Source organism: Nycticebus coucang, chromosome 6, assembly GCF_027406575.1.
Source record: "Nycticebus coucang isolate mNycCou1 chromosome 6, mNycCou1.pri, whole genome shotgun sequence".
NCBI lineage: Eukaryota > Metazoa > Chordata > Mammalia > Primates > Lorisidae > Nycticebus > Nycticebus coucang.
This window is the reverse complement of record NC_069785.1, coordinates 28,190,490-28,209,381: the sequence shown is the minus strand read 5'-3', so window position 1 is coordinate 28,209,381 and position 18,892 is coordinate 28,190,490. Positions and strand designations below refer to the sequence as shown.

General features: G+C 37.6%; 1 pseudogene; it reads left to right on the top strand.

Annotated features, from left to right (window-relative positions):
* The first annotated feature begins 944 nt into the window (after positions 1-944).
* The window catches only part of LOC128588607 (60S ribosomal protein L10a-like), a 34,809-nt pseudogene continuing 16,861 nt past the window's right edge, over positions 945-18,892 (top strand).

Here is an 18,892-nt window from a genome sequence, read left to right as displayed (position 1 = left end):
TCTTTTTCTTTTGAATGAGCATATGGTAAAAAATTTGTAAAAGAATCTAGGAATTAAAAAGCTGTTTTCTAGCAATTCTACATAGGAAAACCAGAGACACATTAGGTGGAACTAAACCTTGGCTTATTCTTGCTGTGACTGTCACATCAAGACAAAACCCCACACCATTCCCTCATCATTTAACATCAACTTGAGGGACCATGAATAAAATTAAACAATAAATGTAAACATTTAATCCATAATGGATTGTAAGCCTTTTATCATGGTGATAAAACCTGTGATGTTTTTGAATATTGTCATGGACTCTCAAACCACGGGTTTTAAAGGATTCCAGGTTGAAAAGTTAAAAGATGGAATTATATTATTGTAGCTTCTCAACTGTCAGACTAGAGCACCTGTTGCCACCAAACTTCAGTAGAAGTTCCTAGAAGTAAAGCTGTAGGAAACAAGTTTCGTACTCCTCATTTTCCCATTCATAGCTCTACCTTTTCCCTCTTTTTATGCAGACAAACTTGCCTTTCCATTCTTGGGCATTACTTCAGAAAAATGCCTTTGTTAGGAAAGTTTCAAGTAAGTTGGGCTCAGATATAAGATAAGGTATAGGAAAAAAGTCAAGCAGATTTAGTTTATTTTCAGTGACCCTTCTTTCATCAAATTAAAACTCTATACGCTTTTAAACAACTAATGAAGTCAGGCAAAAATTACAAAAGAGGTTTAAAAAAATGGAAAATAGGCAGGCAGGAAAGTGAGCCCTTAGGGAGGGGACACACATGAGGTGAGCTCCATCATGGATTCAGCTTTTTGCATGGGGGCAGTTTCAGGATTATAGGGCAGGGGAAGAAATAGCGCCCACTGTCTTTCTGTCTGGAGGAGATAGAGTCCAGAGTTAGAGGAGCTTGAAGAAGCTAGAATTCACAAGGCAGAGCACCAGAGGAAAGAGAGCCATGCAGGAAGAATGCCCTGGAGGCCTGCAGAGGTTTCTCCTTGAGCCTTCAGCTGTGTACTCATCAACACATACTTATGAGGCAACCAGCAAGGTAAGAATCACCCAAAGGAGCTGGGAAACAAACATCAGGAACCCCATAGGGCTAGAAATAATTTGATTTTCCAAAAGAAGAATGAAAGGAGCCATAAAACATAGGACATTTAAATAGAATTGTCAGTGCCTCAATAATAGTACAAATTAGTTCTAGACCAAACTGTTCCGGATCTGCCTAACAAAGCCTGAAAACAAACCTGGAGAGGACCCAACTGTTTCCAAATGACTAAACTACATCCCAGAACAAAGCCCCCAAATGTTTAAAGAAATAGAAAAAAGTTATGTACTCATAAACCAAAATTCATAGTGTCTGGTATCCAGTAAAAGTTCCCTAAAATTAGGCAGCACCTGTGGCTCAGTGAGTAGGGCACGGATCCCATATACCGAGAGTGGCAGGTTAGAACCCGGCCCCAGCCAAACTGCAACAACAAAAAAATAGCCAGGTAGGCACCCGTAGTCCCAGCTATTCTGGAGGCTGAGGCAAGAGAGTTGCCTAAGCCTAAGAGCTGCAGGTTGCTGTGAGCTGTGATGTCGCAGCACTCTACCAAGGGCAATAAAATGAGACTCTGCCTCTAAAAAAAAAAAAAAAAAAAAAAAAGTGTCACTCAAATGATGATAACATTTAGGGGCAGCACCTGTGGCTGAAAGGTGTAGGGTGCCAGCCCCATATGCCAGTGGTGGCAGGTTCAAACCCAGCCCCAGCCAAAAACTGCAAAAAAAAAAAAAATTCTCTAAAATTATGTATACTTATTATGCATCAAGGAATGCAATAAATAAAAAATATTCTATACATTCAAAAAAACAGGAAAATAGAAACCATAGTAAGGGGACAAATTAATAACTAGTAACATACCTTGGAAAGTAGATGGATTATTGAATTTGTAGAGCAAAAAAATATACCGGCATTTATAAAGATACTTCTTGTGTGTATAAATATCCTTGATGTGATCAAGAAAGTAATAAAAGTAAACAGGATAAAGAGACAGTGTATAGACATGACACACACACATATACACAAATACATATACATAAATATATACATAGAGATAGCCACATCACACTTCTTGAAATTAAAAAACACTACATGAGATTGGTAGGAAATGACTACAGAAGAATAGAATAGTGATTATTAAGACATAGCAACAGAAATTATACAATGAAACGAAGGAAAGCAAATACATAAATAGATCATCAGAGACTTGTGAGACAACTACAAGCAACCTAACATACATGCATTTGGAGTCTCAGAAGGAGAGGATGAAGGAGAGGAAGTTAAAAAATATATTTAGGGCGGTGCCTGTGGCTCAGTCGGTAAGGCGTCGGCCCCATATACCGAGGGTGGCAGGTTCAAACCCGGCTCTGGCCAAACTGCAACCAAAAAATAGCCGGGCGTTGTGGCGGGCGCCTGTAGTCCCAGCTACTCGGGAGGCTGAGGCAAGAGAATCGCTTAAGCCCAAGAGTTGGAGGTTGCTGTGAGCTGTGTGAGGCCACGGCACTCTACCGAGGGTGGTACAGTGCGACTCTGTCTCTACGAAAAAAAAAAAATATATATATATATATTTAGGGCAGCGCCTGTGGCTCAGTTAGTAAGGCGCCGGCCCCATATACCGAGGGTGGCGGGTTCAAACCCGGCCCCAGCTGAACTGCAACCAAAAAATAGCCGGGCATTGTGGCAGGCGCCTGTAGTCCCAGCTACTTGGGAGGCTGAGGCAAGAGAATCGCTTAAGCCCAGGAGTTGGAGGTTGCTGTGAGCTGTGTGATGCCACGTCACTCTACCGAGGGCCATAAAGTGAGACTCTGTCTCTAAAAAAAAAATACATATATATATATATATTTAAATAAATGATGGCTGAAAATTTTCCAAAATTTATAAAAAACTATAAATACACAGATTCCAGAAGCTCAACAAAGTAGAACAAATAGGAAAAAATTACACTGAGATAATAACACTGCATAAAACAGATATGAAGACAAAGTTCTAAAAGTGAAGCAGAAAAACACATTAAATACATAGGAATAGAGGAACAGAGATAAGAATGACAACAAACTTTCTTTTGGAAATAATGTGATCTAGAAGATAGCAAAAGATCACCTTCAAAATGTAGGGTATGGGGGAACTATCAACTCAGCAAAAATATCCTTCAGAAAATAAAAGTGAAAGTAAGACTTCTTACTTTATAAAAAAGCAAAATAAAATCATGAACAGAACCTGCCTATGAGAATATTAAAAAAAAATCCTTAAGCATAAGGACAATAATATTAGCTAAAATATGGATCTAAACAAAGTAACAAAAACATCAGTAGAACTCATTATAATAACCAACTAAAGGAAATCCATGTGATCATCTCAATAGATGCTGAAATGTACTTGGAAAAAGCTTAACTTTCATCTATGATTAAAATTTTTAAAAATCTCAGCAACATAGGAGTGGAAAAGAAATGTTTTCAATCTATTGAAGGTATCTACAAAGAGACTGAAAGCTAACATCAGACTTTATGAGGGTTTGAATGACCATCCCTGTGAATAAAAATAAGACAAGAAAGTCCATTCTCACCATTTCTACTTATCATTCTGCTGGAAATTCTAACCAGCATAATAAGGCAAGAAGAAATAAATAAAAGGCATACTGATTATAAGTGAAGAAATAAACCTGTCTTTATTCACAGACTACATGCTACTTTACTAGGAAGATCCTAAGATATTTCTAAAAATCCACCAGACCTGATAATTGAGTTTGGCAGAGCTCAAAGTCAATATATAAAAACCAACTGTCTTTCTCTAAATAGATAATAAAGAAGACATTTCCATTAAAAAGCCAATATTATATACAATAACATGACAAGTGTGAAACATTGGCAGATAAATTTGCCAAAAGAGAGACAAGATCCATGGAATGAAAAGAAAATTTTGTTGAGCTAAGTTAACATAGTGACACTTAAATGGAGTGAGAGAGCATGCTCAATGATTAGGAGACTCAATATTGTTACAATATCCATTCACTTCAAATGTATCTGTAGATTCAGTGTAACCCAATGAAAATTTTGGCAATGTGTTTAAAAGAAATTGACATGGTGATTATAATATTTATATAAAAATGCAGAAAACACAGAAGACTTAAAGCAACTTTTAAAAAGAAAAACAATGAAGAAGGGCATACACTGCATGATTTCATGACTTTTTATAAACCTAAAATAATCAACAGAGTATGGGTATCAAGTAGACATGTGGAGCAATGGAAGAGAATACAGAGTCCAGAAATAGACGCAGACATGTACAATCAACTGGTTTTCAGTACAGGTGCAAAGGGGAAAAGAATAGTATTTTCAAAAAATGTTGCTAGAACAATTGGATGACCCTATGTAAAAATCAATCAATCTTGACTCTTATCTCTAATTTCATTATAGATAAAATTGTAGCTGTTAAATCTATAAGTATTTAGCAGATAACACAGAAAAAATATTTGGGACTTTGAGTTGGGCAAACAGTTTCTGAAAAGTACATAAAAAAACAAACAAACAAAAACTATAAAAGAAAAAGTCAATAAATTGGACTTCATCTAATTAAAATCCTTTGCTCTTTGAGGAACACTCTTGGGAAGACACAGTTAGGGACAAAATGTTTGCACAACATATGTGTGACCAAAGAACTGCATCTAGAATATATATGGGATTCTCACAACTTAAAAAGAGACAAAATATTCAATATAAAAGGGCAAAACATTGGAACAAATACATCCCTAAAAAGATACACATATGGCAAACAAAGAAAAGGATACTGTACCATTAGTCTTTAAGAAAATGAAAATTTAAATCACAATATAATTACACATCCAAAAGAATCTCTTTTTTGGGTCATGTGGTCTGGGTCACAGCTATTCAACCTTGTTGTAACACAGAAGCAGCCACATACAATACCTATATTTAAATCAATGAATGTAGCTGTGTTAAAATAAAACTTTATTTATGGACACTAAAACCCAAATTTAATATACTTTTTACATTTCACAAAATATTATCTTTCTTTTGAATTTTTTTCTCAATCACTTGAAAAAAAGAAAAAGCATTCCTAACTCACAGGCCACAGAGAAACAGATTGTAGGACAGATCTGGCCAGTAGAACATTGCTTTCATATCCCCAGCATAGAGCAACCCTGCTTGTGGAAATTTAAAACAGTACAAATCACTTTGAAAACAGCTTGTCAGTTTCTTCAAATGTTAAACATATACGTACCATATGATTCAGACATTTCACTCTTATGTGTTTATCCAAGAGAAAAAGAAGCATATGACCATATCAAGACTTGTGCGTGAATGTTTGTAGCAGCTTTATTTGAGTAGCCCCAACTAGAAATAACTCAAATGTCTATCAACCACTGAATGGCTAAACAAATTGTGGTATATCTATGCAATGGAATCTCGTTTGTAACCAAAAATATGCTATCAATACACACAACAACAACAACAACAAAAACTGCATCTTAAAATAATTATGCTAAGTGGAAGAACCTGTTAAAAAGCATATATAGTATCATTTAATTTATAATAAATTCTACTTAATGGAAGATCACCCATAGAGAAAGAAAGAATAGCTGTTGCCTGGGAAGGTAAGAGAAATGGGTTACAAATGGCCACCAGGAAACTCATGAGTGATAAAAATGTTCATTATGGAAACTATAGTCTGGGGGGGCGGAGCAAGATGGCAGCCGAGTAACAGCTTCCTTGCATCTGGGCACCGTGAGTCTGGGGAGATAGGACTCCAGGCATCTCTGGCTGGTGGGAACTGCCTATCATCACTCCTATGAGGATACAGGGAGTCAGCGAGAGACTTCTGGACCCCAAGAGGAGGACTAAAACAGTGGAAAACTGGCAAGTGGTCGCGTGTGTTCAACCCGTCTAAACCCGCCCACAACTGTAAGTTCAGTAGCAGCGAGACTGCAAACCAGAAAGGCCTTACCTGTGAACTCTTTTGATGTCCTTGGACTTGGCACTGAGTTGAACTGCCTTGGGGAAGGCCTGAGTGGGAGTGCGGAGAACTTTGGCCGTTGTCTAGGGCCCCAGTCTGAGCCGCTGAGCCAGACGGAGCTAATAGTGTTTGGCGGTGGGTCACACGGATCCATTGTCAGTGATCTGCCCTGGCAAGCTCCGCCCTCAGGGTCACAGAGCTAGAAACGGGTGGGAGCTGGTAACCCAGCAACCAAGTAGCCTAAGGGTGGGGCCTGAGCCGCCTTGCAGCCCTAACCCTCAGGGGCAGAGTGAGACTGGTTTTGGCACACTGAGTAAGTGGATAGCCACTTCAGCAGCGATTCCAGCGAGAAAGCTGGGAAAGCTTCTGCTCAGCAAGTTTACAAGTTCAAAGTGCCTTTTAAGTGGGCTGAAGAGAGATTTAGGGTGTCTACCTGCTGGGGTTTGAGAAATCGGCAGCCTCCAGTCGTATCGGAACTGTGACTAACATCCCATACCCCAAAAGACCACGTGTTGCCCAGACAATATTCATCAACATATACAAACTGCTTTGTTTTTGGTTGTGTATTTTTTTTTCTTTTTTTTTTGTTTGGTTGGGTTTTTTTGTTTGTTTATTTTGACGTTGTTGATGTTCTTTTGTTTCTTAATTTCAATCTTTTCCATACAGATCCCTTTTTCTTTCTCAATTTTTCTAGTTTAATTATAATTTCCCATTGCTGCCTTTTTTAATAACTACAACTTCATTTTTGCTAGTGTTTCTACCGCTATCACTTGGTTTTTCACCCAATTTTATCGCCATAAAGTTTTCTGTTTGCTTGTTTTGGTTTGAGTTATAGCATTTTTGTCTTTCCTCTCTACTTGGTGGAGGTGGGGTACTGTGTCTGACCAGGTTAGCAAAGAGCTGCTGACCTCAAGGGAACCACCCAACTGGGCACCCAACCCCCAGAAGGTGGGGTTTTTTAAGGTTGTGTCAAAGTACCCTACTGTACACCTATATTGCCCTGTCTCCCTCTTTCTGTGCCTCTCTTCTTTTTGTCAATATTCCTTATCCCTACCCCCTCTCCTTTCTCTATCTTTCTTTTTTTTCTTATCACTCGGTCCTCCTTTCTTTCATCCCTTTTTTGCTCTTCAACCTTCTCACCTTTCTGGTCCTGTAACCCTTAGTCCACAGGCACGAGAACTTAAAGAGCAAGAGGAAGTGAAAGGAAAATTAGGGCAAGGAAACAGATAAAAGAAATCACTCATGAGGAAGAATCAGCAGAAAACTCCAGGCAACATGAAGAACCAGTCCAGAACAACCCCGCCAAGGGACCATGAGGTAGCTACTGCAGAGGATTCCACCTATACAGAAATGTTAGGAATGACAGAAAGGGAATTTAGAATACACATGTTGAAAACAATGAAAGAAATGATGGAAACAATGAAGGAAACTGCTAATAAAGTGGAAAATAACCAAAAGGAAATCCAAAAACAGAATCAAATCAGAGATGAACGATATGAAGAATATAAAAAGGATATAACAGAGCTGAAGGAAATGAAACAGTCAATCAGGGAACTTAAAGATGCAATGGAAAGTATCAGCAACAGGTTAGACCATGCAGAAGAAAGAATTTCAGAGGTAGAAGACAAAGTTTTTGAGATAACTCAGATAGTAAAAGAGGCAGAAAAGAAGAGAGAGAAAGCAGAACGTTCACTGTCAGAATTATGGGACTTTATGAAACGTTCCAACATACGAGTTATAGGAATTCCAGAAGGGGAAGAAGAATGCCCCAGAGGAATGGAAGCCATACTAGAGAATATTATAAAAGAAAATTTCCCAAACATCACCAAAGATTCTGACACACTGCTTTCAGAGGGATATCGGACCCCAGGTCGCCTCAACTCTAACCGAGCTTCTCCAAGACACATTGTGATGAACCTGTCCAAAGTCAAGACAAAAGAAAAGATTCTGCAAGCTGCCAGGAGTAAGCGCCAGTTGACCTACAGGGGCAAATCCATCAGAGTGACCTCAGACTTCTCTAATGAAACTTTCCAAGCAAGAAGACAATGGTCATCTACCTTTAATCTACTTAAACAGAACAATTTTCAGCCCAGAATTCTGTACCCTGCTAAGCTAAGCTTCAAAATTGACGGAGAAATCAAATCATTTACGGATATACAAACATTGAGGAAATTCACCACAACAAGACCAGCTCTACAGGGAATACTTCAACCTGTTCTGCACACTGACCACCACAATGGATCAGCAGCAAAGTAAGAACTCAGAAATCAAAGGACAGAACCTAACCTCCACACTGATGCAAAAGATAAAACTAAGCAATGGACTCTCACCAAATAAGACGAATAGAATACTACCACACTTATCAATTATCTCCATAAATGTTAATGGCTTGAATTCCCCACTGAAGAGACATAGATTGGCTGACTGGATTAAAAAACACAAGCCATCCATTTGCTGTCTGCAAGAAACACACCTGGCTTCAAAAGACAAATTAAAGCTCCGAGTCAAGGGTTGGAAGACAATTTTTCAGGCAAATGGAATTCAGAAGAAAAGAGGAGTTGCAATCTTATTTTCAGATACATGTGGATTTAAAGCAACTAAAGTCAAAAAAGACAAAGATGGTCACTTTATATTGGTCAAGGGAAAACTACAACAAGAAGACATTTCAATTCTAAATATCTATGCACCAAATTTAAATGCTCCCAGATTCTTGAAACAGACCTTACTCAGTCTGAGCAATATGATATCTGATAATACCATCATAACAGGGGACTTTAACACACCTCTTACAGAGCTGGACAGATCCTCTAAACAGAAATTAAACAAAGATATAAGAGATTTAAATGAGACCCTAGAACAATTATGCTTGATAGACGCATATAGAACACTCCACCCCAAAGATAAAGAATATACATTCTTCTCATCACCCCATGGAACATTCTCCAAAATTGATCATATCCTGGGACACAAAACAATTATCAACAGAATCAAAAGAATTGAAATTTTACCTTGTATCTTTTCAGACCATAAGGCACTAAAGGTGGAACTCAACTCTAACAAAAATGCTCGACCCTATCCAAAGGCATGGAAATTAAACAATCTTCTGTTGAATAACAGATGGGTGCAGGAAGAAATCAAACAGGAAATCACTAACTTCCTTAAGCATAACAACAATGAAGACACAAGCTACCAAAACCTGTGGGATACTGCAAAAGCAGTTTTGAGAGGAAAATTCATTGCTTTAGATGCCTACATTCGAAAAACAGACAGAGAGCACATCAACAATCTCACAAGAGACCTTATGGAATTGGAAAAAGAAGAACAATCTAAGTCTAAACTCAGTAGAAGAAAAGAAATCTCCAAAATCAAATCAGAGATCAATGAAATTGAAAACAAAAGAATCATTCAGAAAATTAATGAAACAAGGAGTTGGTTTTTTGAAAAAATAAATAAAATAGATAAACCATTGGCCAGACTAACTAGAAATAGAAAAGTAAAATCTCTAGTAACCTCAATCAGAAATGATAAAGGGGAAATAACAACTGATCCCACAGAGATACAAGAGATCATCTCTGAATACTACCAGAAACTGTATGCCCAGAAATTTGACAATGTGAAGGAAATGGATCAATATTTGGAATCACACCCTCTCCCTAGACTTGGCCAGGAAGAAATAGACCTCCTGAACAGACCAATTTCAAGCACTGAGATCAAAGAAACAATAAAAAAGCTTCCAACTAAAAAATGCCCTGGTCCAGATGGCTTCACTCCAGAATTCTATCAAACCTTCAAGGAAGAGCTTATTCCTGTACTGCAGAAATTATTCCAAAAAATTGAGGAAGAAGGAATCTTCCCCAACACATTCTATGAAGCAAACATCACCCTGATACCAAAACCAGGAAAAGACCCAAACAAAAAGGAGAATTTCAGACCAATCTCACTCATGAATATAGATGGAAAAATTCTCAACAAAATCCTAGCCAATAGATTACAGCTTATCATCAAAAAAGTCATTCATCATGATCAAGCAGGCTTCATCCCAGGGATGCAAGGCTGGTTCAACATACGCAAGTCCATAAACGTTATCCACCATATTAACAGAGGCAAAAATAAAGATCACATGATCCTCTCAATAGATGCAGAAAAAGCATTTGATAAAATCCAGCATCCTTTTCTAATTAGAACACTGAAGAGTATAGGCATAGGTGGCACATTTCTAAAACTGATTGAAGCTATCTATGACAAACCCACAGCCAATATTTTACTGAATGGAGTAAAACTGAAAGCTTTTCCTCTTAGAACTGGAACCAGACAAGGTTGTCCTCTGTCACCTTTACTATTCAACATAGTGCTGGAAGTTCTAGCCAATACAATTAGGCAAGACAAGGAAATAAAGGGAATCCAAATGGGAGCAGAGGAGGTCAAACTCTCCCTCTTTGCTGACGACATGATCTTATACTTAGAGAACCCCAAAGACTCAACCACAAGACTCCTAGAAGTCATCAAAAAATACAGTAATGTTTCAGGATATAAAATCAATGTCCACAAGTCAGTAGCCTTTGTATACACCAATAACAGTCAAGAGGAGAAGCTAATTAAGGACACAACTCCCTTCACCATAGTTTCAAAGAAAATGAAATACTAGGAATATACCTAACGAAGGAGGTGAAGGACCTCTATAAAGAAAACTATGAAATCCTCAGAAAGGAAACAGCAGAGGATATTAACAAATGGAAGAACATACCATGCTCATGGATGGGAAGAATCAACATTGTTAAAATGTCTATACTTCCCAAAGCAATCTACCTATTCAATGCCATTCCTATCAAAGTACCTACATCATACTTTCAAGATTTGGAAAAAATGATTCTGCGTTTTGTATGGAACCGGAAAAAACCCCGTATAGCTAAGGCAGTTCTTAGTAACAAAAATAAAGCTGGGGGCATCAGCATACCAGATTTTAGTCTGTACTACAAAGCCATAGTGCTCAAGACAGCATGGTACTGGCACAAAAACAGAGACATAGACACTTGGAATCGAATTGAACACCAAGAAATGAAACTAACATCTTACAACCACCTAATCTTCGATAAACCAAACAAGAACTTACCTTGGGGGAAAGACTCCCTATTCAATAAATGGTGTTGGGAGAACTGGATGTCTGCGTGTAAAAGACTGAAACTGGACCCACACCTTTCCCCACTCACAAAAATTGATTCAAGATGGATAAAGGACTTAAATTGAAGGCATGAAACAATAAAAATCCTCAAAGAAAGCATAGGAAAAACACTGGAAGATATTGGCCTAGGGGAAGACTTCATGAAGAAGACTGCCATGGCAATTGCAACAACAACAAAAATAAACAAATGGGACTTCATTAAACTGAAAAGCTTCTGTACAGCTAAGGTGACGATAACCAAAGCAAAGAGACAACCCACACAATGGGAAAGGATATTTGCATATTTTCAATCAGACAAAAGCTTGATAACCAGGATCTATAGAGAACTCAAATTAATCCACATGAAAAAAGCCAACAATCCCTTATATCAATGGGCAAGAGACATGAATAGAACTTTCTCTAAAGACGACAGACGAATGGCTAACAAACACATGAAAAAATGTTCATCATCTCTATATATTAGAGAAATGCAAATCAAAACATCCCTGAGATACCATCTAACCCCAGAGAGAATGGCCCACATCACAAAATCTCAAAACTGCAGATGCTGGCGTGGATGTGGAGAGAAGGGAACACTTTTACACTGCTGGTGGGACTGCAAACTAGTACAACCTTTCTGGAAGGAAGTATGGAGAAACCTCAAAGCACTCAACCTAGACCTCCCATTCGATCCTGCAATCCCATTACTGGGCATCTACCCAGAAGGAAAAAAATCCTTTTATCATAAGGACACTTGTACTAGACTGTTTATTGCAGCTCAATTTACAATCGCCAAAATGTGGAAACAGCCTAAATGCCCACCAACCCAGGAATGGATTAACAAGCTGTGGTATATGTATACCATGGAATACTATTCAGCCATTAAAAAAAATGGAGACTTTACATCCTTCGTATTAACCTGGATGGAAGTGGAAGACATTATTCTTAGTAAAGCATCACAAGAATGGAGAAGCATGAATCCTATGTACTCAATCTTGATATGAGGACAATTAATGACAATTAAGGTTATGGGGGGGTGCAGAAAGAGGGATGGAGGGAGGGGGGTGGGGCCTTAGTGTGTGTCACACTTTATGGGGGCAAGACATGATTGCAAGAGGGACTTTACCTAACAATTGCAATCAGTGTAACTGGCTTATTGTACCCTCAATGAATCCCCAACAATAAAAAAAAAAAAAAAAAAAAAAAATGTTCATTATGTTGATTATGGTGCTGGTTTCAGAAGTGAATACACATGACAGACTCCTCAAATTATATAATTGAACCACAATAATTATATTCTATGTCAAGTGCAACTTAATAACATTGTAGGAAACAAACCAGCCCTTGATAAAATTTTATACATTTTTTTTTTGTTCTATCTTAAATTTTAGTTTATGTTCCCTTTCTGGGACAATTGCTTTTTAAACCTTTTCTCTCATTATAGAACAGTAGGCTTTAACCTCTTCAATACAGCAGCAGTCTTTAGCAAGCGAATAGAGAACGTAGGGGAAGTAAAGCAGAGAGTAAGCGATCATAATATCTGAATGAAGGAAGAAATATATTGTAGGAAAAACAGATATACCATGAAATATTCACTTTTCCCATTACATATAAAACCAGTCATCTGGGGCAATAAGAATTTAGAATGGTTTCCCTTCCTTTCTCGTTTTAAGGCCACTTTTGATTTTCCCAAGTCTTAAAATTGAAAATGAGACAAGTTTGTTGTTAATTATGTCAACTGGTGGGTTGAGAATGAAGCATATAAATTACACCACTAAAAATTCTAAGTGGTAAATGAGAATTTAGAGATAATGTTGCCCAGCTCCTTCATTCTGAAGAACAGAAAACTGAAGTACAGAAATGTAAAGCGACGTTAAACCTTTTAACCAGTTTCTGTTGTACACCAATCGGATTATCAACCGAAGTACGAACAATAGTAGTAAACAAGCTTATTTAGCTACTTTAATAAGAAAAATATGAGATTATATCAAAGATTTTAATGATCAGAGAACCATTGCCCTAGCTGTTTTTCTTTCCTATATATGTACCGAAACTGTGAACATATGCACAGTTTTGCTACAGTGGATGGTGTAGATTTCCTAACAGATTTCATTTAAAGTAATTTGATGTATTTATACACATTGGTCAAGAAATGTTTGACTAATATATAATAAATTACCACATTGCTTCTATAAATCAATAATAATGGTTTAGAGTTTAATCTTGAGAAATACATTTGGTGTGAAAAGATAACGTAGTGCTTTCTGTTAAACTTACTACGGTGCTATTTACATTCAGCACTGATTAAAAGGTTAAAATAAGTTCAAACACTATTGCTTTCATTTTTATTGGGGAACCCCAAATGGAAACTCTGAAGCCCAAATTGATTTACAAAGCCCTATTATTGTCCAGGAGTTTTGCTTGTTGAACATAGAACCAGCACAGCATTACTTCACAAACTAAAGTTTGCAAGGTTATCTTTTTGTCTGATTTGCCTGGTAGCTCCCTTGTCTCCTAAGCTTGCATTATACATTCTGAATAGGACCCTGTGAACGCAATTAAGGGTCACACATACAGCATAGGGAGTAGGGGGATAAGGAATTAATTTCTCAGTTTTTCTTCCCTGGGCTACAGATTGGTTTGCAAGTTACCATTCAATTCAGCAACACAGAACTCAGAGGAAAAGACCAAACTGCTGCAGCTGCTCTGCATTATAAAAGCAGGAGAGAGAAAGAGGGAGACAAAGATTAGATTTTATTTGCACACAAAATGAACATTCACAGTCTGCACACTCTATTTGGGAATAGCTCTGTGTTTTGGGTTATGTAGGGTTTTTTAATCTCTTTTTTTCCTTCTCCTCCCAAGTTCTGTTCAGTTTATGAACATCATTAAAACTCAGACAGAGTACCCTTCTGGGCCTCATTCATGCAAATTGTGGACTATTCAAAAAGAAGAACATAAAGGTGATACCGAGTGGCCGGGAAATTACACTCTGAGGGTGATAATTAATGACAAGAAGGCATTTGGGGAGAGGGATTAAACCATGTCTACACTGAGCCACTATCACAAACATTTTGACTCCAAAATGTGGTTTTACTATGCAGTAGCCATGACACTCAGAAGATTCAAATTAAAATGCGTTTAAAGATGAAAAAGGTCAAATGGGTGGTCCTATCCACTAACTGAGAACAGCACAGGTGTTCATACGGGCAAGACTTTGATAACAGACATTAATCATTTCCTCATATACAACGGGATAATTTAGGGAAATTTGTCATCCTTATGATACTTACCATTTTGCTCTATCCATAGCCAATTTGATAGGCTTCTAGAAAACCAAATAAAACTAGCCTAGTCCCTTCTACATGATTAAATTCACCGGTTGGTGCAAATATGTTTACAGCATCTCAATACCAAATTAATAGTGCCACCTTAATATGTAAAGCTCCACCTTAACATTCAGGTCTATTGTAGAACATTAATTGAAATCTTACAGGTTCTGTCCTAGGAATGATATTACCCTTTCTGGCCTCTTCTCCTAATCGTTAATCAGTGAAAATTAGATTTGGTTCTCTCCTTCCTACAGTGTATCCAGTTCCTCCCATTTTATCTCAAATAAAGTACCACAGGGATAAAGTGGGAATCTTTTCCTGTCCCCTACACTCTCTTCAACTTGTACGCTGTCCTCCTCCTCATCTGCCTGCTCAAGATAGACTTGAGGACATGTATCTATTCCCTTCCTCCTCAAGAAGGAAATTATAGAAACAGTATTTGCAAATAGAAACTATAAAGCTCTAGGGAAGGGGCCAGAAAAGGGAGGAGTAAAAATGAAGGAATAAAAAGAAACTATGAAAGAGGAACAATTTTGAGGACTTACTGGAAGAAAGACAATGAGATTTGAATTGATGAAGAAAACAGAGAGAAACATTTGGAAAAGACTGAAATGTATGGGTGGGTGATCCTACCACCCGGAAAGACTCCAAAAACTAAAACACAACAACAATGCACTATAGTTGAATAAGAATTCTTATAAATTAAAACTATGTTAATTTTTTAATCCAATGTATAGCCAAAAGAATTAAATGGGAAGAGCAAGAAGGAGTTTCTAATTAAAAGATAAAATTGAGGAAATGTCCATCTAAAAAAGAAGGAGCCAGAAAAATAAAATTAAGATTCATAAATGTTAGATCTAGGAAATTAAGTATCATTCCAGTAAGAATTATAGAAAGAGGAAAAAAATAAGGGAGAGGAAAAAGTAATCATATTACATAAATACAAAATAATTTCCTTGATTGGAAGAATAGTAACAGTCTTCTGATTGAACAGAATCATCAAGTATCAAGTAGAAAATAAATAAATTCATAAATCCACATTCATACATATCCTGGTGAAATTCAGAACTTAGTTAAAGAGGAAATGCTCAAAACATCTAGAGGTGAGGGGGTGAATTCCCCACTAAGAATGAGAATTATATCACCACTAGACTCCAGATTAGCAACTTTGAACGTTAGCCAGCAATGGAACAAAGTCTTCAGTGTTAAGGAAAAAAAATTGAAACTTATTTCAGTATTACCAATCCTTTCATTTATAAGTAGGTACATAGTAGATATGAGTGAAAACTTACTGCTTCTTTTCATTTGAGACCAGAGTAGCAGTATAGCCCATAGGCCAACTTCAGCCTGCTGCCCGTTTTTGTATGATCTGAGATTGAATTGGCCATAGACAATATGCAAACAAATGATCAGGGAATAAGCTTTTCATGGGTGTGTATATTGAAATTTGAATTTTCACATTGAAAACTACATGAAACTCACATTGAAAATTATATAAAATTCACATTGAAAACTATGTGAAATTCAAATTTCAGTGTATGCAAAGTTGTATTTGAACATGGTCTTGCTCATTTGTTGACAGAGTTTCTATGGCTGATTTTGCACTACAACAGCTGAGTTGTGAGAGACCGTATATAATTTAGTTACTCTCCGGCCCTTTTCAGAGCCACACTATTTAAAATCCTTTGTTGTTTGACCATATTGAGGGTAGTCTCTCCTCCCTCCTCCCCAGAATATACAGTACCGTGTTCCATCTCCTCAGGGCTGCCTACATCTTTTCAGATAACAGAAGAAGCAATGAAGAGTAGTGGGACTCAAATAAGTGAAATGATAATAGCATCCAAGCTAAAATGAACTCCACAATCAAGTGTGAAACCCAAATGAAGACATTTTGGGCAATGCATGGACTTACAAATTATACCACCTCTCAGGGAAGCCTTCCAAAACAGTAAAAAAGAATCGGTGATGGGATAAGTAAGAAATAATGGCAGCAGAATATGATTTGGATAAAACAAAAAAAGCAAAAAGGAAATAGAAGGGAATCCACTTTACCTTGGCACACAAAACATTCTCATTTGTACAGAGATTTAATGGCACAATTGTACAGAAGAACCTTAGTAAGCTGACCACCCAAGGGTCTATAACAAATTGGTCATGATAGAGAAATGGTCAACATAAGGAACTAGGCCTACTGTACTGATGAGTATGTGTGGTGCTTGTCCAGTCTATGAAAATTGGCTCAAATTATGTAGGTGGTCATTGTACGGAGGTGGTCAATATGGAGGTTCTACTGTATTTACTTTTCTATCAGTTCAGTAATAATACATATAAAGTGAATAATATTTATATAATAATAAACTAATATTGCTTTTCTTCTGTTCAAATTATTATGCTTAACCTGTAGACAAAGAAAACACAGTAATGACTTATAGGTCAGAATGAAAATTCGATATAACTTGGTAGTGAAACTTTAATAATACAGTTAAAAATCATAGGTAAAAAGAAGGGTTACAGTGCTAAAATTGTTATATTTTTAGGTCATAGCTGCCTGAAGTTGGTCAAGAAATAGAAGTTAAAAGAGTAGCTACCAAAAATATTAATTGTGGTTACTGCTAGGCGATATAAAGAAAGCCTTTTCTTTTTAATTATTTTAGACACTTTATTGTTTAATTTTGTGTAACATGTTCAGGATGGCAAATACCTAATCTTTTTTCTCATTTTCTCAGGGTTACTTAATATTTTGCTGGGGGATAATGGTAGCAACAAACATGTCATCACACATCAGCAGGGATCAAACAAATACATTAAAAGGTAACATAATAATAGCTAAAATAAAGATTTTACAAATTCCTCATAGGCTAGAGCTGGGAATGGGTTTGTAAGCTCAGTGATGGCCTACAGCATGGTTCTCAACCTTCCTAATACCGCCACCCTTTAATACAGTTCCTATGGGTTGTGACCTACAGGTTGAGAACCGCTGGCCTACGGATGCCTTTAGGACAGGAAGAGATCTCTGGTCTGAGTGGCATTTTGCAGTCCTACAATGTATCCTGTATGTACGGGAAGATCATTTTGACCCAGGGCTATTGTTGAGACTCAGAAAGTGATACCTAAAATATGGCTCTTTGGCATGCTGAGTACTTCACACTGAAGGGCATTGGGAGAGCCTCAGAAGCAAAGTCTCTTTTCTGACCTTCTCTCGCCCTTCTTTCTCCTGCTCCCCTTTCTGCCTCAACACAGGCCACAGAAACTAGAATTTCTTTTACACAAAGAAGGTCTCAGAAACTGAACCCACCTCCCCTAAAGACAGCCAAAAAACCTAGAAATATTACTGTAACCTCCCCTCGTCTGTCTAAGAGTTGGTCATAAAGAAACTCTCTGACCTAACTTGTCTTATACCTGGGAGCCCTGCCTCACACCGGGGAGGAAGCAATGTCATACACACGGACAGGCCCAGAAGGACTTGTCCTTGCTCGACACCCCCCACCCCCATTACTATTAGATCATTCTCTTCTGTTTAATTACATTGCTGTCTATTCTTCCTCAAACCTAAACATAAAAATAGACAGTTTTCCCTGAGTTTTTGGATCTTCATTTCTGAAGCTTTCTGTGTCACTAAAAAATAAAAAAACAGCTTTGATAAATAAACTTGTTATGCTTTTCTCTTGTTAACCTATTATTATAGGAGTGCCAGCCATGACCCTTATGATGGCTGAGGAATAGTATCACATCTTTCTGCCCTTATGCCATTCTGTGGCCAAAGAATGACAAAAAAGTTGATTGATAAGAAGCAGAGCACACTTGAGTCAAAGTATGATTATATCTGGGTTACACCAAATTAAATTCTGGTTGCTCAGATGGCCATGTAGATAAATGGATGACAGCCACTGATTCTGAGGGAAGAAGTGAAACTGGGTCAGTTGTAAAACTCTGATTTGGAGAATTTAGGTCACTAGGTATTGGCTTCTGGACCCTCACTTCTTCCAAATATTCTGTAGCCAGCCAGGGATGACATAAATCACTTGCTTTTGGTCACTGAAGAGTCTCCTTATCTTGAAATCAAGGTCTCTCCTTACTGGGGCACACACAGTCCTTCCTAGTGAGCCCAGGGAAATGGCTCACTCAGCACAGAAAAAGTACACCCAGCAGGCTTCCACCTTTCAAGTGTTTTTCTCTTGACTAAAGCAAATGAAAGGAGAATACCAACCAAATAAACAAAAGTTCAAGCAAGTCTTCTGCAGATTAATTACCAGGAGAGCAAGGCTGATCTTCAAGGCTACTCTCCTCCAGCCTTGTCATTTCTCGTCCTCACCTAAATCCACGGGTCAGGAACCTATCTTGCAGGATTCGTGCTTTGTTTACTGTCCATACCTCAGAACAATTACATGAGAAAGTCTAAA